The sequence below is a fragment of the Staurois parvus genome, unplaced genomic scaffold (assembly GCF_062004578.1).
Source record: "Staurois parvus isolate SC_StPar_1 unplaced genomic scaffold, SC_StPar_1.0 ptg000530l, whole genome shotgun sequence".
NCBI lineage: Eukaryota > Metazoa > Chordata > Amphibia > Anura > Ranidae > Staurois > Staurois parvus.
In genome coordinates this window covers 3,787,849-3,795,465 of record NW_028318326.1, presented here as the reverse complement: position 1 = coordinate 3,795,465, position 7,617 = coordinate 3,787,849, and the positions used below count along the sequence as shown (strand labels likewise).

The 7,617-nt window shown below is 41.8% G+C and overlaps 1 pseudogene; it reads right to left on the bottom strand.

Annotated features, from left to right (window-relative positions):
* Positions 1-2,129: 2,129 nt before the first annotated feature.
* Positions 2,130-2,251, bottom strand: LOC149451583 (U2 spliceosomal RNA; annotated as a pseudogene).
* Positions 2,252-7,617: the final 5,366 nt, after the last annotated feature.

Genomic DNA, 7,617 nt, shown 5'->3' with positions numbered 1-7,617 from the left:
GGATAGGAAGGGGGTTTAACATGCTGGTCTTCAAATGGTTAAAGCTGAACTCCAGACAAATGAAAAACACACATTAATACAGCTCTGTATTGATACACCAATAAATTATTTTTTTTAAAAATGCAAGTAGTGAAAATAACTGAATTCAACCTTCATCAGCCTCTTGCAGTCCTGTACAGCAGAGCTCAGTGTATAGCAGAAATATATCAGTCCCCTGCGCTCAAGAGTGGTGAACAAAGATGCAACTGTGACACATTCTTCGTGCAGCAAATATTAGCACTGGCCGGCTCTGAAGAAGAGGAGACCGCTCCTCGAAACGCGTCAGGCATAAAAGGGTCCTCACGAATTTGGGAGCTGATCCTGCATACTGGTCGCTTTGTATCTGACACTGAACTTTTTTTTCTACAATTTTGAGTATATTTTGCTTTGAATTAATAAAGGTATCACCCTAGGTAATGCACAAGGCTGGTGCACCCCCTTTTTCCAGCTCAGACTGGAAGAGGGAGAAAGCCTGCCCTAATGTTCATGGGGAAATATATACAGGCTTCCTCCTGTTAATCACTCACAGATAATCACTGTATCACCAGACCGCTTCCTCCAAGGTCCTAATGTAGATGATATCTCTATATCCTGTTCATTTATACCAGAGACCCCTCCAAAGCCATTACTGGTACCAGATGTTGGGCATACATCATCGGTCCTCGGTTACCACCAGGTATCATGATACACTAAGCCTGAATATGTTCAGCAGGGACAAACCAGGCTTATGCAGCATTGTACCTAGATTGATTTAGTCTTCTTTTTCTAGCAATATGGTGGAAGCTACTGGTATGGAAGGCAGTCACTGACCACAGAGTGAGAGCGGCTTCAGCTGCAGATGCATGTGATATTGCTGTAATATGGAGCAGCATCTACCAGGATTACAAAGTGGAGTCTCCAGGACAACTGGCAAAAGTGAACAGTTGGTCTGTGGAGTTGAAGACATAATGAGAAAAGAAGGAGAACCAGGCAGAACTCAACTCTACCGAGGTACTAATGCATCAACGGCAGGCTGTGAAAAGTGTCCTGAAGATATGTGAAGTGCGCTGTTAACAGCAGAAGCCTCTCTTTATTCTCCTGACAGTGTGGATAAAATCAGGCTGGTCACTAGAAAGAGAGTGGCCTGGAGTCCAGCATGCTGAAATTCATATATTATTATTATTATACAGGATTTATATATCGCCAGTCAGTTTACAATATAACGGGAGACAATACAGCAACAGTACAGTTCAATACAAGAGGGAAAGGAGGGCCCTGCTCCTCGGAGCTTACAATCTAGGAGGGAGGGACTAGTGGTACAAAAGGTAGTAACTGTGGGGGATGGACTGGTTGGAAGAGTAGAAGATTCCATTATTAGCTGAGGGCAGGATAGGCTTCCCTGAAGAGATAGATTTTCAGAGATCGCCTAAAAGTGAGCAGAGTAGGCGATAGTCTGATAAATTGGGGTAGAGAGTTCCAGAGGATGGGGGAAGCTCTGGAAAAGTCCTGGAGACGAGCATGGGAGAAGGAAACAAGGGAGCTAGAGAGTAGGAGGTCTTCCGAGGAGCGGTGAGTATGGTTTGGGTGATATTTAGAGACAAGATCATTGATGTAATTTGGGGCAGAGTTATAAATGGCTTTATACGTTATTGTTAATGTTTTGAATTTTATCCGTTGGGCAATGGGAAGCCAGTGGAGGGATTGGCAGAGAGGGGTGGAAGATCTGGAACGGTTAGTAAGGTGAATAAGTCTGGCAGCAGCATTCATGATAGACTGAAGAGGGGATAGCCTGCAATGAGGTAGGCCAATGAGGAGGGAGTTACAATAGTCAAGGCGAGAGATAACAAGGGAGTAAATAAGTTGCTTAGTGGTTTCTGAGGTTAGGAACGGGCGTGTCTTGAAGATGTTGCGAAGGTGAAGTCTACAAGATTTGGACAGTGATTGGATTTGGGGGTGAAAGGACAGATGGGAGTCTAGGATTACACCTAGTTCCCTGGCATGAGGGGAGGGAATGATGATTGTGTTATTGTATAACCATGTCCCACCTCTCCCAGTGAGCACTCCAGTTTCTGTTCCTACAGGCCAAATCTTCAAAGCCCCCATCATACCAGAAGAGATACTGTACAGCCATTCATTCTTACCAAAAAGGCCAGAATAGTGGCGTAGCACACCTACTGGACACTAATAAGAACAGATACTACGCTTGATCTTAGACAAATGGCTAAGAAGTGATCCTGCTGAGCTAAATGTTGCTCCTTTAACAGGCAGAGAATGCTAAAAGGCCACTAATCATTTCAGGGCACCTTTGCATTTGCTGTACCCACTTGGACTACAGAAGGTCATGTCAGAGGGTATGGGGCTATAAGCATAGTTACCTTTTAATAACAAGCGCAGGGAGGTTCAAAATAGTGCTCTAAAGGAGAAGGCCCTCAGGCACTGTCCCAATGGACAAAGAGGTCCTTTTTTGGTACTAGAGATAATAATGTAATGTTACAATCACCCTTCCAAAAAAAACCAAAATCTTTAAACTTGAAGGAAAACAAAGGTAGTGCCTACCCTACCTTCTTTGCTGCTTTGCAACATGCTGCTTTCTAAAACATTACAGGTTCGCTTTTATAACTGTCTGTTAAATACAGAAGTCTTGTCATTTGTAAAATGTGTCTTGTCTTGTCTGGGGGTATTAAAAAACTTTTCCTTAACTTATTCCTCACTCTCACAGGCTTCGTTCTCTTCGTGTGACATGTCCCCTAAAGCCTTTTCTTTTTGTTGCCCCATCTGTTGCAGATACTCTGATGTCACTATCTCCAGTCATCCTTCATTATAAGTGAGATTGCATAGGGCCTGCTCACAACTCGGAGCATCAGAGAGAAGAGGAGAGCACCAGCTGCTGGGTAGTGAGGTATAAGGTAAGTAAAACTTATTTTAAATATTCCCCTAGAAAATGAGCAATAAAATCTTGCAATACAGGGAGAAATCCAATGCGAGAATAACCATGGATTTTTCAGAGTTTAGCTTTAACAGTCTCTGTTTAGATAAATGTACTATTTAACTTCCTTGCTTAAAAAATTCTAGGTGTGTTGGATGCTTGCTCTCCTGCTGTGCTTTGTGGTCCCTTCCATTGGGCCCTGTGTGCTATAGTAAGGTAGGTGCCAGCAGTAGAAACCACAGAGCACAGAGGGGGGACCCCAGCACCTGGCTCCCAGTAATGTCAAATGCAGAAGATCTTTGAGCAAATTTCTCTCTTCAATACAGTGCAGTTCAGCCACACAAGCAACGGGGTGGTAATTAGTTATTTTTTTGGTTTGAAGGGATGCCTTTTTAAGATTTTAAAAACAGAGACACTGTTACTTTAAGCTTTTAATCTTCTGGCCAAAATATTCAAGCTCACTGCTTACGTCAAGAGTTTTCATGTCTAGCGTTACCAGGTTACAATAACCTTTTTTTGTTTGTGTTACATTCTGTTAATATAAAATATCAGATTCAACTCTCATTGGGTTTAGGCAAAGTCATAAGGTATGAGTTAATATTCTGGCCAGAATGTAACGTGAACAGCTGTGGCCAAGGCTGTTTTGTTTTATGATATAAAAAAAGAGAATTTGGCAAAAAACTCAAATTTATGTCACAAGGGTGTCAAATATAAGATTTTAGAACTGAAAATATTATTGAAGCAAAATGTTATTTGGCCCAAAGACTGTGCTAGAAAACAGACAGGTCTATGTTTGGTATTTGATCATGTTTGATGTTCTTCTTTATTCTTACAGAGTTACAAAGTATTTACAGTCAGGTCCATAAATATTAGGACATGGACACAATTCTAACATTTTTGGCTCTATACACCACCACAATGGATTTGAAATTAAACAAACAAGTTGTGCTTTAACTGCAGACTGTCAGCTTTAATTTGAGGGTATTTACATCCAAATCAGGTGAATGGTGTAGGAATTACAACAGTTTGCATATGTGCCTCCCACTTGTTAAGGGACCAAAAGTAATGGGACAATTGGCTTCTCAGCTGTTCCATGGCCAGGTGTGTGTTATTCCCTCATTATCCCAATTACAATGAGCAGATAAAAGGTCCAGACTTCATTTCAAGTGTGCTATTTGCATTTGGAATCTGTTGCTGTCAACCCTCAAGATGAGATCCAAAGAGCTGTCACTATCAGTGAAGCAAGCCATCATTAGGCTGAAAAAACAAAACAAACCTATCAGAGAGATAGCAAAAACATTAGGCGTGGCCAAAACAACTGTTTGGAACATTCTTAAAAAGAAGGAACGCACCGGTGAGCTCAGCAACACCAAAAGACCCGGAAGACCACGGAAAACAACTGTGGTGGATGACCGAAGAATTCTTTCCCTGGTGAAGAAAACACCCTTCACAACAGTTGGCCAGATCAAGAACACTCTCCAGGAGGTAGGTGTATGTGTGTCAAAGTCAACAATCAAGAGAAGACTTCACCAGAGTGAATACAGAGGGTTCACCACAAGATGTAAACCATTGGTGAGCCTCAAAAACAGGAAGGCCAGATTAGAGTTTGCCAAACGACATGTAAAAAAGCCTTCACAGTTCTGGAACAACATCCTATGGACAGATGAGACCAAGATCAACTTGTACCAGAGTGATGGGAAGAGAAGAGTATGGAGAAGGAAAGGAACTGCTCATGATCCTGAGCATACCACCTCATCAGTGAAGCATGGTGGTGGTAGTGTCATGGCGTGGGCATGTATGGCTGCCAATGGAACTGGTTCTCTTGTATTTATTGATGAGGTGACTGCTGACAAAAGCAGCCGGATGAATTCTGAAGTGTTTCAGGCAATATTATCTGCTCATATTCAGCCAAATGCTTCACAACTCATTGGACGCCGCTTCACAGTGCAGATGGACAATGACCCAAAGCAGACTGCAAAAGCAACCAAAGAGTTTTTTAAGGGAAAGAAGTGGAATGTTCTGCAATTACCAAGTCAATCACCTGACCTGAATCCGATTGAGCATGCATTTCACTTGCTGAAGACAAAACTGAAGGGAAAATGCCCCAAGAACAAGCAGGAACTGAAGACAGTTGCAGTAGAGGCCTGGCAGAGCATCACCAGGGATGAAACCCAGCGTCTGGCGATGTCTATGCGTTCCAGACTTCAGGCTGTCATTGACTGCAAAGGATTTGCAACCAAGTATTAAAAAGTGAAAGTTTGATTTATGACTATTTTTCTGTCCCATTACTTTTGGTCCCTTAACAAGTGGGAGGCACATATGCAAACTGTTGTAATTCCTACAGCATTCACCTGATTTGGATGTAAATACCCTCAAATTAAAGCTGACAGTCTGCAGTTAAAGCACATCTTGTTTGTTTCATTTCAAATCCATTGTGGTGGTGTATAGAGCCAAAAATGTTAGAATTGTGTCGATGTCCCAATATTTATGGACCTGACTGTAACTATGCCACAATGGAGTAAAGAAAGTACATTTCAAACAATTTTTCACAGGACAGCTGAATTCCCATATTTTTAAATGGTCCATTAAACTGGCCACACACTTCACAATCTAAATAAAATTTCTGCAACATTGCCACAGAGCTACCTAAAACTATGCAATGTGAAGGCTTGCCTAAAGAATCTAGTCAATTTACAATATTTAGTCTAGTGGTCTCCAAACTGTGGCCATTTGCTTGCTTTTATGTGGCCCTTGGGTCACTATTTTTCCCACTGATATGGGACACTATTCCTCCCACTGATATGGGGCACTATTCCTCCCACTGATACCAGGCATTATTCCTCTGACTGACACCAATGACGAGGCACCATTCCTTCTACTAACACCAACAGTGGGGTACTGTTTCTCCCACTGACACCAACAACAGGGCACTATTCCTTCCACTAACACCAATGATGTTGCAAGATCTCCTTCCCATACACCAATGATGGAGGCTATTCCTTCCACTGAGATCAATAATGGTGAACTATTTCTATCACTGACTCCAACGATGGGGCATAATTCCTCTCACTAACACCAATGACGGGACACTATTCCTCTTATTGACCAAATGTGCTATGTAAGCTTTTTACTCCTACTGATCACTAAGCCTGACACATTGTCCACTCCCTCTGATGCTTGGCTTTTTCTACTCTCACTGGCCACTGAAGGACAGTAAACTGGCTCTTTGTTTGAAAAGATTGGAAATCTCTCAGTCTAGTTGTACTACATAGTTGTCGGTTGGTCTACAGAATGCTATGCATTCACCTTGCAAAGTAAACTTGTGCTTTGTACATGCAGGGCAAAGCAACATGTTCCCTTTAAAACCCAACTCTGGGCTCAGGTTCAACATGCTCCCAACCCTCCCCCTTGGAGCACCCCACAATACTTTTAAAAACAAAAATGCCGCAACAGCTGTATATAGTGGCCAACAAGAGCAAAAGGAAAGAACTGTGCAAACTAAGAGTGACTGGAATTGTGGCTTATGCCAGGTTATATCCTCCTTGTGTGAGGAGTGGGTCACATGCTTCTGCATACTCAGAGGAGTCGGGTATGTCCTTTGATTTCCAGCACTAAATGGAGCTATGGGGGGAGCAAAGGAAATTGAAGTATATCCACTTGCCGACCGCTCACTGCAGCTTTACTGCTACAGTGTGGGCAGAATCACATATATATGCATGTGATTCTGCTTTTCCAGGTAGGGAGTGTGTGCACCTACCTACCCGCGATGTCACTGGCTCCTTTATATGCTGATCAGCCAATGATTTATGGCTGGGACCCTCCGATAATCAGGGCAAGTGACAGGAGAGAGATCTGTGTTGGTAAACAACACTGATCTCTCTACTGTCAGCGGGGATGTGCCAGTTTTTGTCTCCCTGCAAAGCAGTAAAACAGCACATATTGCATACATCACACATAGTTAGGCACACATTTAACTGTTTGGTTGCCCCAAATGTTAACCCCTTCCTGCCCAGTGTCAACAGTACAGTGTCAGTGCATTTTATTAGCACTGATCACTGTATTAGTATCACTGGTGATGTCATCGTCAGTTAGAAAGTGTCAGGATGCATGCTATACTATCACAGTCCTGATACAAGTCATCGATTGCCTCCATTACTAGTGTAAAAAAAAAAACAAATTACAGTATATATACACCGTAATTTGTAGACACTATAATTTTCACACAAACCAATATACACTTTTTTGGATTTTTTTTCACCAAAGACATGTAGCAGAATACATTTTGGCCTAAATTTATGAAGAAATTTGATTTTGTTATGGGATATGTTTTAGAGCAAAAAGTAAAAAATATATTTTGTTTCAAATTTTTCGGTCTTTTTTCATTTATAGCACAAAAAAACCAAAAAACAGTGGTGATCAAATACCACCAATAGAAAGCTCTATTCATACAAAAAAAAAAAGATGTACATTATTTGTGTACAATGTTGCATGACCGTGCAATTGTCAGATAAAATAGCACATTGCCGCATAGCAAAATAAATCGCCTAGACATGGGGGGAGGGGGGTAAATCTTCTGAAGGGCAAGTGGATATACAGGGTATAAATATATAATATATAAATAAATTATAAAATTGTAGCCAGGCAGCCAATCCTTCCACCTATCTCCCCCCTTT